This window comes from Anoplophora glabripennis, unplaced genomic scaffold (genome assembly GCF_000390285.2).
Source record: "Anoplophora glabripennis isolate ALB-LARVAE unplaced genomic scaffold, Agla_2.0 scaffold102, whole genome shotgun sequence".
NCBI classification, from domain to species: Eukaryota; Metazoa; Arthropoda; class Insecta; order Coleoptera; family Cerambycidae; genus Anoplophora; species Anoplophora glabripennis.
Window position 1 is genome coordinate 685,035 of NW_019416316.1, and position 17,815 is coordinate 702,849.

Genomic DNA, 17,815 nt, shown 5'->3' on the forward strand with positions numbered 1-17,815 from the left:
AATTGTCATTGAAAAATTGGTTACATCATAACTTTATATTTTACAGTTTGGATATGAACCGCAACAATTATTTCTTGAAGACAAAAACAAAAAAAATTAAACAGGAAATAGGAATAGGAAATAGGACGGTTTTTTAGTTTACGGAAAGAAAAATAATAATAAATGATCCCTTACTTTCCTTCTTCTGTTATCAATATCTAAAGTAAAATATTTACCTTTCATAAGGAAATCACTATTCATTGTCCTTCAGATTACAGAAAATAAAACAGTTTGTTTCAATGTGTTTTATATTTAACTATAAATTCATTGTTTAATTTGTTTTAATGCAAAATGTAGGCTACTAAAAAATATTTATTAAACAGGGGCCTTTACAATGCCACGTTTTATATTAGAAAGGTTGAATACGGTCAGGCAAGGAAAGTGGAAGAAAGTAATAACACTAATTTATATAAGAAGCTTGAGATAAGGAAAACAATTTTTTTTGCATATTATACCATCGCGAATTCCATTTAAAAATTTAATGAATTACGTTTAATTTTATTTTATTGTCGCGACTGATAACAAAAAAGTACGAAAATATTTATAATTGTAAATGTTTTTTAAATATGCTTTACAATAAGATACTTACTTTTATACTACTATGTACTAACAGGAAATTCTATTTACTTTTTGTAACTGATTATAAAAAATGTTCATTCCAAGTAGTGTATAAACATTAATTGCCGACAAGGAACGGTGAACCTGAAAACATTTTAGTCATTAGCTAATTCATACAAGATAAAACTGTTCAAAATAGTGAAAATAATTTAATATCAATGTTATGGAACAATATTAGTGACATAGAATTAAGCCAAATAGCATAATTTGGTTATATTCTCATAAATTAGCAAAATTTTGTAGAAACTTTAAAATTCAAAGTAGGTAATATAAAGATTTAGGTATGAAAATTTGTAGAAAATTATGTAGAATCCGAATATATCAGTGTCATGCTGCAAAAGACATACATAAAGGCATAATTCCAGTTTAAAAATTTCATAAAGCTTCAAACTGACGTTGCCATAACGACAAATTCAATTGTTTTCAGTTTATGAAAAGTAGTACAGGGCTTCTAGTAGCCAGTGTTTCATAATTTGTCGAAACAACAACATCGTTCAAATCTTAAATCGTAAATAAACAAATATATACAAAGTTACCTGGTTAAACGTCAAAACTGCACATAGTTTTCTGACAAATGTCAAAAGTTCGAAGGTTCCAGTAGTTATAAAATTTCCCAAATAACCAAAGAACAGAAGAATTTTTATACAATGGGAATAAGTGCCATTTAAAAAAAATAGTGTCTGGAATAAATTTCTAGTTTTAAAAATTAATGAAGTATCATAAAAAGAATCACAACAAGAAGTGAAGTGCAACCATTTTTTGGAATAACGAGTATAAGGGACCAGTTCTTCTGCATCGACCGGACGGATCGGACATCGATCAGTTGGGATTCACCACGTCACCCGGATTGCAGCAACTGAAACCAACAATTCTCGCATACGTTAAGTGAATTGCATATCTTACAAAGGCCTAATAAAATTCAAACCGTACGCATTCGTATATCAAATTCAAAATTTATAACTGAAATTTCTAATAAATCACAAAAGTCGACTATAACTTCAAAATTTCACCCTCTAGAACTAGAATAGTATAAAGTAGATTTAGAATAGTAATAAAAAATAAAATTTGTCAATTGTCTGCAATTGATGTTAAATTGTATTTTTCATTTTCTATATAAAAGTCAAAATCTCAAACAGTCCAACATATTGAAACGCACCCTGAGAAAGAGCAAGCTCTAACCAAACTAATTTATAAGACCAGATCTTATTGGCGCCTGAGCATAATAAAGTAAAATAGATATCAACAATCAAACAACAAAAATTAAAAACACAACTAATTTTAAAAAAGCAGTCCTCATTAAAAACATAACAATACATTTACGTGAATTAGTTGTTAGTCATGTAGAGATCTCATAATTCGATTTAACATCACTAAAACAGAAAATCGACCATGCCTCTAAAATAGATGGTTTGCTGACGCCATGTTCACTAAGACTGTTTTTATTCGTTTTAATCAGTAGATACTACAGAACCTTCATAAATGATTACAAGCCACATGACCGCTGAGCTTATGCAACCAACACTGCACGGTACTGTCAACTAAAAATCCCTAAATCCTTGCGACATTAATATTAATAATTCATTTACAATGAACAATAAGCGCGAGATAATGCGATTGCCGGTTGGTTGAATAAATTGCCGTGAGAAACTACACCAGTCATAAACCGGTGAAACAAAACGTTGTGTTCTAAAGTAAGTATTGTTTTAATAATTTTTAAATTTACGAAAATGTAATTGCCAACGTGAAGGACATAATATTACTGTTCCAAACAAAATTGCCAGTCACGTGGCTTGTAATCATTTATAAAAGTTCTGTATTTTTTTAACAATGGTTAACGAATATATTCATACTAGAATATAGCAACATACTATTAAATGTCCCGCAGTGAGATCTATATGCATTTATATCAATACATTACAAATCTCGGAATATGATTGAGCGAGACTTGTTACAAATAAGGTCTGCTCCAACCCAGACCACTAATTTGTCAATTGTTTAAAAGGGTCTGTTTGCTCATGTATCATTTATGAGAATCATGTTTACGATTCAAATAATCCAGCTGAAATTTACGGGCAGCATTATAATAACCACGAGCTTAAGCCTACCAAAAGCGGGTTCTACTATTTCACATGTTAACGTGGATGTAATAACACTCCCTAGAAACATATGGTTACGACCGTCGAGTCTTACATCGTTAAGTAATAGAATGGGGAGTAATTTTTATACTCTATTATTTATAGCTTCCATTTGTTACACGCTTTTTTCCTCATCGCCTTCTTTTAGATATAGGAAAACTTATCTTTGGCCATTTTTTTAAGACGCCTCTTCCTCATTTGAGATGCGCTACTTCCATTTTGTGGGAATTGTATTCGTTCCATCTATCAGCAATCTGATTTATGATTTAATCGATTCGTTTACCTAATGGAGAGGTTGATACGGTTTTCACAATGGTTCAATTTTAAAATTACGAAGTAGATTATAAGTATCTTAAGAATTATTTATTATATTAACGGAAAATTCATAAGGATGTCATATAATTAATGTATTTCAAAATGAATTACTAATTTAAATAAAAATATATTATTTTATATTTCTTTCTTTTCAAGTGAATGACCAGTGCGTAACAAAACCTACACACCCAATCGACTCAAAACTAAATATTTCTCCCTCAACAACAGTTAAAGGAACAGTATCGTACACTTTGTTAAGAACTACTATTAACATTTAGGTAACTTTGGATAAAGTTAATCGGAATAATAGCTGAACATTATTACTTATATTTAATTGTGAAATTATTTTGTAATTAGCTGTGTTGGATTTGTATTAATCTATGTATTTGTATTAATAACTACTTTTTTACAGTGTAAGCTCTAGTATTATCCTGCTGCAATCCTAAAACTAAGAGTGCTTCATTTATTTATTTATTTATTCCATTTGCAAGGAATCCTAAGTAACTGTGGAAGTAATAAAATCTTTCTGTAGTAGCTCCTTTACGTGTTGGTCAGGAGATATTTCTTTGAAAGATTGCATTATTTAACAGTTTCACTATGTCAGCAATATATTTTTATATTAATAATATTTAATTAATAATTGGTAGAACTATCCAAGAGTTTGTATTTTCGCGCTTGAAGGTTGGCAAGACCGAGCAATGGTGAGGAAGAGGAGGGAGTGCGGTGTGACCAAATTTAGTCTTCTTTCAACTGTTGCAGTGATCATAACCTGTACTCATTCATTTTTATATTAATAGGCATCACTTGCCGCATTGTTTGTAAGAGTATTTAAATATAAATAAACAAGTACAGTCCACTCAGCCTAGCATCATTGCTACACATATTCACAACAATAATTTTTAGTTTTTGTTTTAGAAAATTATTCATATGAACTGTTAGGAATTTTTTTTCTGGACTTGAGATATTCAGGAATGAAGCAACTATTGCAAGTAGTTTTGACTGATGTTTATAGTCTGGTCTGAAATAAATAGGTGTTAGTAGTCCAGGATTCAACAAATTCAACAATATTGTAAAAACAATGCTGCAACAGAAAGGATTTGATAAATCTACGAAAAGCTTCATTTGATAAATGAGTAATACGTTTTACTTTACAGAAGTTGTCAAATTTATTGTACATGTTTATATCTAGCTTATTAGTTTTAGTGACATTAATACGAGAAAAAGGTAATATAAGATTTCCAGCATATCTGGTATTGTAGCTATGTACATCAGAATGGGTTTGCAGTTGAGTTGCACTCTTATGGACTAACGATAATGCTTCATACACATATAAACAAAGTAAGAGCAAAATATTATATTTAATGAATAGTTCTCGACAATGGACCCTACCAGTGGCATTACCGATAAGGCGAATAGCTGCCTTCTGAATGACGAATACTCTATGAGCGCTAGTAGCATTGCCCCAAAGAGCTACACCATACACTAGATGGCAGTGAAACAAAGAGTAGTACGACATCTTCAATATGGAATTATCAACGTATGGTCGGAGTCGCCTCAGAAAGAAAACCTGTTGTGCCAGTTTAGAGCAGAGGCGATCTATGTGAGTAGCCCAAGTTAATCGTGTATCCAAATAAATCCTCAACAATTTTACACAGTGCACATTGCCAGAGACTTTACTAGCAGTGAAAGTAATATCACGAGTCTTATCCATGTTCAGCTTAAATTTATTAGCAGAAAACCACATACTGGCATTGTCTAGATTGCTTCTGCTCGCATCAACGCCACCACGTGTTAACAAGGTGGTGTCGTCCGCAAATAAAATGCATGTAGACTTTTGAATGTTAACAGGCAGGTCATTGATATAAATTAAAAATAGAATCGGTCCAAGAACCGATCCTTGAGGTACACCGGCGACTGTAGGCAGAATTTCAAAATCAGAGTCACCAATGGAAACGTACTGTTTACGATCGGATAAATAAGAGCGAAAAAGGTTCAGCTCTTTAGAACGAATTCCATAATATTCTAACTTATATAACAAAATGTTAACATCAACACAATCGAAGGCCTTAGTACTATCACATAAAGTGGCATGGGTATTCATCCCATGATCAAGACCTTCGACTATATCCTCCAAATACAATAAACATGTAGGAACTATATACACAATATGAAATCAAATTATCAAATGAAATAAATAAGTAATAAGTTAAAAGTAAGTTAAAAGGTATTTATATTGATATTAATATAATATAAAGTAGTTAAATTCTCTAAACCGCTTTATAGCTTGTATTAAATGTTACGTCATTGGATATTTACGCAGGTGTTACATTATTCAAAAATTTGAACACATAATGCAAGGAAAACTGAAATCGTGTCGGATATAGTTGATGCCTCTTAAAATGTTTCAAGGAATTACTTCCCGAAATATACTGTACAATAATGTAGATTCTTTTGCGGTTAAAAACATTAATACAGTTGTCCAGATTTTCCGGTTATTTAAAATTGTTTATATTGTTAAAAAAATCTTAAGAACCGTATTAAATCCCAATAAAAAGGTTTTATATACAGAATCAATACCACCTTGTTAATTTATATTTTCAAGTGAATTATCTTCTTTGTCAATAAGTCACAGCTCCTTTTCGTGTAAAAAGCTTCCCGAGATTCCTGTTCACCATTCTCTAAATTTAACCCAATTTTAGAAGAAAGATAATTTTAATAACCTCCGCGAAACTTTTGATGGCGAATAAAAATTCGCCTCGAGAGGCAGCGCATTGGGACCGTGATATTTCAGCGGCTGTCAAACCTGCAAGGCCTAAAAGGCGAAATAGGTTACGCAACAGAGCAAACAAAGACGAGGACAAAGGTTTATCAGAATAATAGCCAATGTCAGACAACGGTTATCCGTCCTGTTTCCGTAGCTGACATGTTGCTTGTGCCTTGAGCCGACGCCTGGAAGATACATACTATAGTGCCGCGGTCTAATTGATAGGTCCTCACGTGGTCTGATTTAGTGCTATTAGCTGCATCGGAGATGGAGGGCCTTCTGAATTATTCATTAAGCGGTTTGTGCGGAAATTCCTGGTCTAATAGAGGTGCAACGTCCTGAAATGCAAATCACTTTCTTAAGCGGTCAAGGGAGTCTAATTGGAGGTAGCGAAATTCAGTAACAATACCGTACGGGGACATTACGTAAATATATTGTATTGGAACGTACAGGATTTGAAAATAAAAAAAATGAAATATCAGGAATTGAATAACGTCAAGCTGGAACCAAAAATTACATAATTAATGTACAGAAAGATAAAACTAGAAAAATACATGCACATGCATTTAAAAAATAATATATGCAAAGACAATAAAAAAGTAATAAGAAAGTTTAATTTATATAGTAATTCAAATAGAAAGATACAGAAAGTTATTTATTTTGTGTCAAAAAAGATAACATAGGCCAAGAAAATAATTTTTTAGGTTTTTAGATCAGACCTATCATTTCTTATAGATTTTGATGTGCTGAAAACTTGAAGAGCAAAAAAAATTATTCGTTTAGATTTTTCGTAATACTAAGTCTCTTCTTATTGAATATGCAGCTATCTCAATACTACCGTTGGTAAATATGAACAATATCGACCTCTATCCTGATTTTAACCTAGATGACTGATACCTATGTATTTTTTGGTGCTGAACACGAATTTTATGTCCAAACTTAGCAGACGGCCCTTTTTAGAGTAAAAAGGGCGAGAAAGTGCAAAAAATACGATTACATTGAAAAAAGAAGTGTAATCTATAAGAAATCTAGAAACCTGATCTAAAAGCCAAAAAAATTTTTTTTTCGGTCTACATAATTCGTATACAGAATATCATTGCGCTGCAGAAGAGTCACTTATTTATGTCTACCGCACAGAAAAGAGTATAATCACAGACAATATAGCTTCGCCCCAGATCGCTACTGGATAGGACAGCAGTTTTAAATTTCCGATGATGATGATGATGATAAATTTATTTAATATACAAGGTGGGTTATTAGTACGTCGCGGAATGTAGTTGCAGGTTTTTGTAGTTTTTCTTTCAATGCTCTTTAATAATAATACATTTTGTTGAAGCGTCCCCACAAAAATATGTCTAAAGGACTAATATAGGGGATGTTTTCTAGGTATCTAATAATATTTTTACAATGTTCGTTGACGAGATTCGTCCTCCAAAGTAAATTTGCCGACATTCCTGAAGAACTTTTGCACATTATTGTTATTTGAATAATACAGTTTAATTATGTTTTATTTTTCGTTATCAGAATAACCCCTTCTTATTTTATTTTTTAATTAAAATAGGTTAATCTGATAATGATAAATCCCTTGTAGTTTTAAAGGAAGCTTCGTTTCTGTAATTTTTATCTGATTGTGTGAGAGAGAGAAAGAGTTATAGTGTGCGATACAGATAGAGTGACTTTGTCCTTACATAGTGGTTTTCTCTCTCTGTATCTCTCTCTCTGCTGTTTTTACGAGTCTCTGGGGCTTCCCCAGCATCTTCAGATCACCTAGGGAGAGAGCGTGTGGCCTTTTTAGCCTTCGTCATCGAGCTATGACGTCACAACGTATGAGAAAAAAAAACGGTTTTTGCTCGTAACTCGGAAATGGCTGGAAATATAAATAAATCTCCCCTTGGTTCTGAGTAGAGCACTCGGTGGGTGAGGCAGAGCGGGGTGTCCAATATATGAAAGAAAAAAAAATAGTATTTGCTTGTACCTCGGAAATGACTCGAAATGTCAAAAAATCTCCCATGCTGCTGATTGGTGATCGAGTGAAAAACTCCAGAAGTACACATATCGAAAAAAAATCTCGGGACCAACGATGTGTGACATCATAGATTAAAAAAGTGTTTATAACTCGGAATCTTGGATCAAAAAAATAATTAAAAAAACTCCCCAAACCCCAGGCTGTAATTATCCGTGCTGCATTGAATGGAAAAGGTGCGAAGTCCGTCTGTCGAAAAACAAAAAAGTCAGTTAATAATTGCAACAGCAGTAGCGAACGCATTATCTTATCTTTCATTTATTAATGATTTGTTTTTTTCAAATAAATTTCGTATCAACCACCCCTTGAGGTTTCAACAATTTTATTAAATAAAAAATTAAGGTACTATCCTTAAGGAATATATAATATAAGCTATATTTTCTGTGGTATAATCTACCTGTAATTGAGAACATATGAGTTTAGTTCAATGTAAAACCGTATCAAATTAAACTTGAAAATTATTCGAATTCAAATTACATTGATTTAATTAATTTTTTACTGAATATGTACAAAGTTTCATTTAAATTGGAACAAAAGAAAACAGAGTTTTTTTTAATAAACACAATTACAAAAGAAACACATTATACTGTTCAGTGAATTTTAGTTCCTTTATAGCAGAAGTTTAAATCAAATATTATTTGGTAATGAAACAAAACCCGAATATTTGTATTTATCAAGTAAAAACATATATCGCAATAAACTATAATATATGGAAATGTATATGAAAATCGCATAATTAATTGAATATTTTAATGATGACATTTCAAACTGGGGCAATTCGATAATACAGGAAATTAACAACGATTTAAAATAATATTCTTGGCAAATCATAAATTACCACCATTTGTAGCGTATTATAGGCAGTCTAGTAATATATAGTGAGCTTTATTAACCGTAACGTGCGTGTTGAGTATCTTTTCATTATACGCTTAAAGGTTTTTTACTTACACTATTACAGCTGCACTTCATTTTCATATGAAAAATATCTAATTGTAATTAGGTGTGTCAATTTGGAAAACATAAATACTATTCCTTTATGAGTGCACATGTCTGCAAATGACCCATTGTAAGTATTACGTCAAGCGCCAGCCAGCCAGCCAGTCTGACGCCACCCGGACCGGTCTAACCGTTGCAAGCAATAAGAGACAATGTGCAACGCTGAATATGGTTCCCGGAAGAGGACCACGGCAGTTTGGCGCCAAGGACCAGAACCGATACCTACGACCGACTCCACACCAAGAACACTTATTCTTTTTCATTAACGTTGTTTTCAATAGAAATACTTTTATTTCTCCGTTGAGAGAGAGTTTTATTTGCTGCACACCGAAAGCAACCCTCAAGTGGTGACCCCCTTGAAAAATAAAAGTATTTTTATTGATAACAACGTTAGTGAAAGACATGTTGTCGGAGCAAGCGTTCGCTGGAGAATCCTCTTGGTGCGGAGTCCTTCGTAGGTATATGTTCTGGTCCTTGGCGCCAATCTTCCGTGGACATTTCCTGGAACCCTGGTCCGTCCGAGCGGCGTCAAACTGGCGCTCTTGACATGTGTACCCACACCTTTATAAGACATATTATAAGATAAGAAAGACAATTTTAGGCTAGTAATTGTTTATTTGAAAACAACATATTTAAAAACGGTTAATTTCTCACAAAAATTATTATCTCTTGCAAATGATTATAACACTGTTTTTGATAAATCGCAGCCTTACCAGTCATTAAGCTAATTGCTTTTATTTGTTTTACTAGGTGTCCTAATAATGAACCTTTTGACGCTGCAATAAATAAATAAATAGACGATTGTGCCAAAAAAAAAATGAAGAAAGGCCGACAAAGGAATGTTTACACTACAATACATCGACGATATTATCATCTCAATAGTTCTATGGTTACATCATTTTGGACAACATAATAAATACAAATAAAATATTGATAAAATAATTTAATTATACTCGTATTAGCCACAAGGATGCAATTATAAATTATTAGTAATCTACTTTAGTAAAAAACAATATGCCTGCATATTAATAATTATTCAATTTGCACATTTACCTTTAATATCAGTTAATATATTCATTCTTATTTAACTTCTCTAATATTTGCTTAATCAAATTATATTCTGTTTGTTTACTTTTAATTATGACTAAACTAACTAGTTGTGTGCTATGGAATATAAAAGTATTTAATTTAATAACTTTTAATAATTTTTTTGCCCATGACATAAAAAACCACTTAAAGATATAGTAGTAGGAAAACAACTATTTTCTTTCTCCTGAATATACACAGGATATTTCATAATCAATCTGAACACATTTAGACACATCCTGTAGTATTTTAAAAGACCCCTCCGAAAGGGACGCTTTATTTTGACCCGGATAATGTCACATCCTGCCACAGCTTAGCTTTTATATCACTGGAGTGTATCCGAAATATTATTTCAAAACACGAAACAAACGACGGAAGGACCCGGAAACATATATTTATCAAGCAGCCATAAAAAACCCGTGTATTGTTCCAACCCCGCAGGAGACCCTACAACCTTGATTTTGTCCGACTGGCTGCATGGTTTTATGGTATTATCGCTCCAATCGCGACGATCTCAACGGCCTCCCAAATATCTTCGTTAGAGCAGTAAAAGTCTGTGGAGAGCCGAGAGGGTGCATTAAATCGAGTTTTAACGTTTATGTCTCGTACGTGTACATTTAGGGAGATTACCATCGCGAATGTTTCGCCTGACTTTAATGCTGTTTAAGAGACACAAAAATAAACATATTTCACCCAGGAGCAGTTACTAATACTTATTTCTTTAGGTTCGGGCCAGACCGAACAGCGGGCGGTCGTCAAGCTTACAATAAGGGCGCGAGCGATTTTTTTAAGCACCTTATTTATAATACACGTGGCGCAATTTTCACGGACGGGCGATAGTTTAAGGCTTACGGTGAATTTTCGGTCCAGGCATAGTTTTCGCTCATATCTACCCAATAGAACATGATAAAAATATATTTTTCGCAGATCGACAAGGCGTAGTTTTAGTGGCAGCTGTCAGGCACTAAAGTGTCATATTTACTGTATAGACATTAGAATCATTTTTACTGCCGCTAAATTAAAAATCAAAATTTATTCTTTAACGAAAGTAATTTTATTTATTGTAAACATTTATAGTGAAATTTGAACATCATGTAAGAGATATCCCTTGTCCTGTTTGTTTTGAAACATATTTTGTTTATGTAGGTTGAAGTGTTTTCATAAGTAGATAATTTATGAACTACTGAATCTTCCAAAATGGTTGAATTATTTAAAAAATAGTTTCCAGCACTTGATGTAGGTACTTGCAATAGGGAAATTTTCTTTGCTAACAACTGATTTACTACTTATGGATTCCTCAATGTAATTATCAGCTACTGTTGAAGATTTCCATCCACTACGCATTTTTGAAGTTGATATCAGTTCCTGAATTTATTAATAGTGTAGCTGAAGTTCTACGGAAACGTTGTCCGGTATATTCATGCATCCTTCAATTTGTGAAACGCAACAATTTGTTTTGGCATTTTCCGAATTCTATGAATTCTATTAGATGGTTACATGCTTTACCATATGAACATTTAAAAAAAATCTGTTAGTATCTATTTTATGTAGGTCTTGCGATAAAGGATCTTTTTTTCTTTGTTTTTGTAGTTGACAGAGTGATCAGCAATCTATTTCTCATATTTTCAATATCTCCAATTTTTATTTGAAGTAATTCGTCACATCGATACCCCCCAGATATGGCAAAAATAATAATAGCCAGTTTTCTTCGTTTTATTTTGTTTATATTCTTCGTTTTATTTTGTTTATAATTATCTTTATACCCAAATACGTATCATTAGGGGCCTCCATTAGAAATTTTTTTCTAAAACGTTTGATTTAGCACGATATCCATCCGAATGCAATTTCAAGAATGCTTATAATTTTAGATACTTTCCAATATCGATGATGTTGTAGTCATTCAAAGTAGCTCTGAGCATCGCATATATTGGCCCTAATGCTTTTGCTTAATTCAGGAAAATATATCAATAGTACATTTTCAGAAAAAGACAATGTAATTCTCATTGTCAGCCCGGTAATCAATAAATTTTTTATATATTTGCTAAAATATCCTCTTCGATTTTTCTGGCAATAAATTACACTTTATTTGCTTTGGTGGACTATAATTTCTGCGGAATTAATGTGAATTCTTCCATCTCCAATTATAAATAGTTATTTTTATGAATTTAAATAGGAACAATATAACGATTACTGTGTACCTAAGTTAAATATTTACTTAATAACGCTCGTCTCATAGCAACCACAAACGACCTAATGAAATTATTAATATTCATGAAAGAAGTATCATACAATGTTAATAAGATAAACTAAATAGCTTTGTTTGCGATTATGATAAAATTAAAATTGATCGGTGAAAAAGGTATGTGTTTAACTTGGCAGTAAAGTAGATTTGATGCTTTGGCTGCTTTAATAGACTCGGCTGCCCCTCGTCTAGCATTAAATCTTGTACTTTACTTCTTAAACAAATAACTATTCTCTTTTAATGGACCACAAATACCATTTTAGTTCAATTTGTAATTATTTTTTGATTGCACTAGTAAAATATTGCACGCTATTTTAGGATACCTTGTATATGCAATTCTGTATTTATGCATTTATTATACGCTTATATTATATTCCGTTTGAACTTTGGCATAACTAAAAATAATCCCTGCTTGCCGCAGCAGGATAAGACGGATTAGGTTCACTTGCATCGGATAGACTAGATGCAATGAGATCAGTTGTAGGTTTATTATACATTTAAAATGACATGAAATATCAGTCACGATGGGTTAAAATATATACTGAGTATTATTCAACCATCGTGACTGATGAATATATTATATATTCAGTGAATATCTAACTTCAGCGTCAATATTCAAATATATTTTAAACTTTAATATAACACTCATTATAAACTCTTAAACTTTTAAATTTTCCTGAAGTTCTATAGGTTCTCTGTATAGTCTTGGTCAAATTCTTATTACATTTACTAGAATGTTGGTATTAGGTAGATCTATTCAATGCCCTGTATCTATGTAGTGTAACCTGAGGGATTATTTGTTTTTATATATCGTTAAGATGAGTATCATAACGAGTCTGGATTTCAAAAGAGTTTACTATTCAATTCTCGAAAGGGAGTTTGTAATTATCATTATACTTTAATTAATACGTGGGAACTTAGAAATGTTGTACGGTCAGAAAATGAATACTTACCGTATGTCGCTCATGTACAAGGTAATCCAGTGGTTGGTTGTATAGGGTGACACTTAAGTTGGAAGAACAAGAAAACGCCAAAACTTTCCAGGAAGGGTTTTAATAACAGTAAAACAAAACAAACAAAATAACGACACAACGGGCTCGAATAACATTATTAATTAATTCATTGACACGCGACAGCGTACCAAGATTCAGGAAATGCGCGATCCATAGCAAAATTTGGAATGGCTTTATCCATTATTAAATTAACCCGAGACTCTAAAACTAAGTAGACTGCTCAATGTGAAACCCAAGGAAAAACTGATTTTTTTCCGTAGATCTTTCCTGAATTCGACACGCCCATTTCTCGAGTCCAGGCGTTTATGTTCTTATCTTACTGGCGGGAACTCTGAATATCGGGACACTTTGACATAACTGTGCCATGTTAATAGTTATCTAATTTACTGATTTTTACATTTATCTAAATAATTTTGAGACTAAACTTACAAATAACCCTAACCTTCCTCTTGTGACTCCGTGTAGCAATACGGGACGGATTTAATATATTCTTATAGCTTGGAAAATCCGCCTAAAAACCAGCTATTTGACCTATTATAATTTTCCTGACAACATTCTAACAACTTATTCTTGGAATTCCTACGTTCTTTGGAATGCATTTTGCGCGTTCTTTGAAATATCGATTTTCCTGTTTATACCAGATGCTCAACACATGGCCCCGACAGTTTAAGTGAAGTTGTTAAAAAAATATTGTTAAATTTCTTCGAAGGACGACGCTAAACCTACTTGAGAGCCCTTAACTTTCGATAATTAGTGTTGACTGAAATGTTTTACTTTTTGGTCCATCCGTTCCGAGAACTAATAAATAAATTACCACGCATCCCGGCTTTTGTTCCAGTAGTATTCTGTGACTGCGTTGTTATTTTTTAGGTGAGATATCTGTTTCATCTATTGTTGTGTGTACACTTTGGTGCATGTACACGGGATGCGGTATGCCCTTCCTCCATCCTTCTTTTGATGTGTTACATACGCCATCAACATTCTATCTTCTTAAAACGGGGCCTATTTTATCAGTATATCCTTGACTGTAGCATAGAGAAGTTATCGTCGGAAATTTGTTATTTTGTTTAATCTTGAATACTTGAATTCCGCCTTCCTCCTTGAATCCTTGATTTATTCGATATTTTCGCTGGTATACCTATTTCCTCTGAAAGCTGATCGTCAGTGATGTAGTTCCTTTTTTAAGTGTTCTGGTTAACATATGGTGCTTACTTGATGTACTACGATGTTGACGATATCTTACCACTGATCTGATTGATGATGAAAGGAACTTAGAAATTATTCAACCACTAACAACTACCATATAATACTGTAAATTAAGTTAAAGCTTATACTTTTTGGAAGCACTTTCAGATGTAATCAAAAACTGTCTCTAGAGATATTTCGGTATTTGAAGTTGTTACGAGAATTATCAATAGTAACGTTTACACGATAAGCTGGTTTGAAATCACAGAAAATATATTCTTTAGAGTTAAAACAGTTCATAGTCTTTTTATAATTGAACATTTCTATTAAATTTATATAAACATGAAATAAAATAATCGCCTAATTACTCTTCTGTTACTAGAGTTATATTGGAACCCCTCAAGAGAACGTTCTTTTGTACAAAAGATGATCTATTTGTGAACAAGTAATGAGTAGTTTGTATTGTATTCCAGATTCCCAGCGATTTTCGTTTTTACTTCTCTTCCTGAGCTACGAAGCCTTCCACAAGTCCCATCAACTCTAAGCGGAAACCTAACTTTTCAACTAATTTTTTAAAGTTTTCATTTAAGCCTTCCACAAAGCTCCTAAATACTCTTAACCTCCAAAGCAGCAGCAGACGATACCGACGGAGTCCGATGCTAGCGACAAATCGACCGTCGACGACAGGCGGAACGTTTGGCAAAACAGCCTCCTCTTTGAACAACTGTCTAGATATTAATACGAGTAGAGCAGAATCCAAAAAATGGTAAAATCTAGATAGACAAAAAGTTCCAATTCAAGGCGAAGATTGTAACAGGACTCCTGCAGAGCCACCATACTAGGTGTTCAAACGTCTACTCTAGTACCTTGCAACTCATTAATCAGTAACAAATACATGCCTAGTACTTATAGTATGATTTAAATTAATTCTCATTGTATTGCATATTTTAAAGCTATACATTGTTAATAAAATATTATTAATAAATTCAATTTTTACAATTCAAAACCTTGTTGAATATTCTTTAGGAGCATGCAGATTCTAAATCTAGAAGAACATCCTTAGGGATACCAGTTCCAAGTAGCTTAAGTTCTCTCAGGACTTTTGTCTGCAGTTAAAATCCCAAGGTATAAAAGCAAACTCAAGTAGCTTCCAACTCTTAGTACTCCAAGAATACTTACACAGAGTGCTTAGGCAAAATCTACAAACCAGTGCTTATACAAGACAAAGTCAGTGATAAAGACATTAGAGTATCCTCATTTAATTACTTTGATATCTTAAATCACTAAGATACCAAAACAAATACTATTCTTAACTTTTAGAGCCTTCGTCTTCGTTTCAATTTCGCGACTTATTTGTAGTCGTTATTTCTTTGGTAATTTGTTCGAAAATTGCTGCTTCTAGAAAAATTTTAGGAGTCTTTAAGGATTTGCTTCCAAAACTTAAAAAATGTGTGGCATACAATTTTCTTGTCAATAAATACATTGTTGCATACCCTTACGTAGACCCATGGTGAAATAAAAAAATATTTGAAAGGTCTGAAATTAAACTTTCTATGGAACGTTATATCGGACCAACTTTCAATAAAATATGTTGCTGTTAATTGGTAAACATTATTTTTAAAACTCTCTAAATCGGAAACAAGAGTGCTGAAGATATATGTTCACATGAACTTTTTGAAAACAACTTAAGTAAGTGTAACCGCTCTTTATATACTTCCAACCTTGACTCTCTACGAAAATTGATATTCGAAAGAGGGTCTTGTACTTTTAAATTATATGTATTTTTTTTTTTTTTTGAAAAATAATAGATGGCATTACTACATAACCTCAAATATGACGAAAGACAGTGTTTTTTGCACTTTTAGGTTAGGAAAAGTTCCTGTTTTAAGAGAATCATGATCATTATTAAAATTCGAACTAAAATTGAGGCACAACGGTATCTTCATACTACAAAATTGATACATTTTATTGTATTTATTTAAGAACTGGAAAACTATTGTCTTGAAATTTACTAAATGTTTCACAACAATAGTTGTTTTTTTTTGTTATGCCGTAGGACAAGTTCTCCGCGTGCACACGTGGTGTGCATCAGCTGTGTAACATTAGGTTAAGAGCTGTCGTCAAGTTGTGATGAAACTCCCCAATATTAATACTCGCTGTATTTTGAAAACTGTTAATTTTACGCCCCTGTAATATACAACTTTTTTGTTCATTTATGATTACTCGATCTTAAGCTGAAGCAATGGCAGTCAAACTTCTTACACCCTGTATAGTCACACTGTACCAAATATCTTCTTTACTTTTGGACACCTAAATAACGTTGTAGCTCGAAACTGAAAAATAATGTGAATATACACTTAAATAATTTTCTAAACAGTCATATTAAAATCAAAAAGGGGACTTTTTTTACTAAAAATTACGAAGCTGGGCGGAAAATCTCCAATCGAATGGCGGATCACCGATTTTCCCAAAGCTATTAGCATTTGAAGGCTGAAATGCACGCTTTATGTCCTACGTGATAATATAAATCAAACAATAACGGGTAAATTAGTGAAGATTTTATCGGACTGGTACTCCCGACCCGATAATTACTGCTGCGCTAAGCTCATTGACTGATAATGAACGGACTAATGAGTTGAAAATTATAACAATAAAATGTCACCGAGACCCAATAGGATAATATACGCATTATTAGCCCCATACATTACTCCGTTGTACACAAAGTAACCCGGTCATTATTACAGCACAAAACCATTCGAAACGGTGACACGTAAATGAATCTACCCGTACTGCATAAGTTTTATAGACTACAAAGCATTTGTCAGCTAATTCCATTAGATTGAACAGATATACTAATGGTAAAGGGCAGGCGACGAATGATAGATATTTGTTTCAAATAGCCTTGGAAAGTTAGTTTTGTGTCTAAAGCTTTTCATTGAATCGCACTACACTAAACAAATTTGGAAATTATTTTTAAAAACAATCTAAAAAGCTCGTTGACCACTAACGTTGGAAGAATAACTAATGGTGACCGCTTAGGTTCTTTGCCAAGAGAAAGGGTACAGTACTACGTAACTTTTGGATTTAACCGCATCTCGACAAATATTGTAGGGACTGTAGATTATACTTTTGGAATGGATGCATCATAAAATTACGATCGAGCTTCAGATAAGTTCTTTTAATCATTTAATTATATTTTGGCATTCATTCGGAAGACTTTACTAGGAAGAAGGCTAAAATGCATTCTGAAAGATTAAAAAAGTATACTTTATCTAGGTATTCAGATGGTGCATTTATGCAATATTAAATACAAGTATTTTTTAAATTCTGCCAAGTTTAATAAATCTTTGTTAAGAGAGTGTTATAAATTGTTACGAAAGTCGCTGTGTTTATTAATTT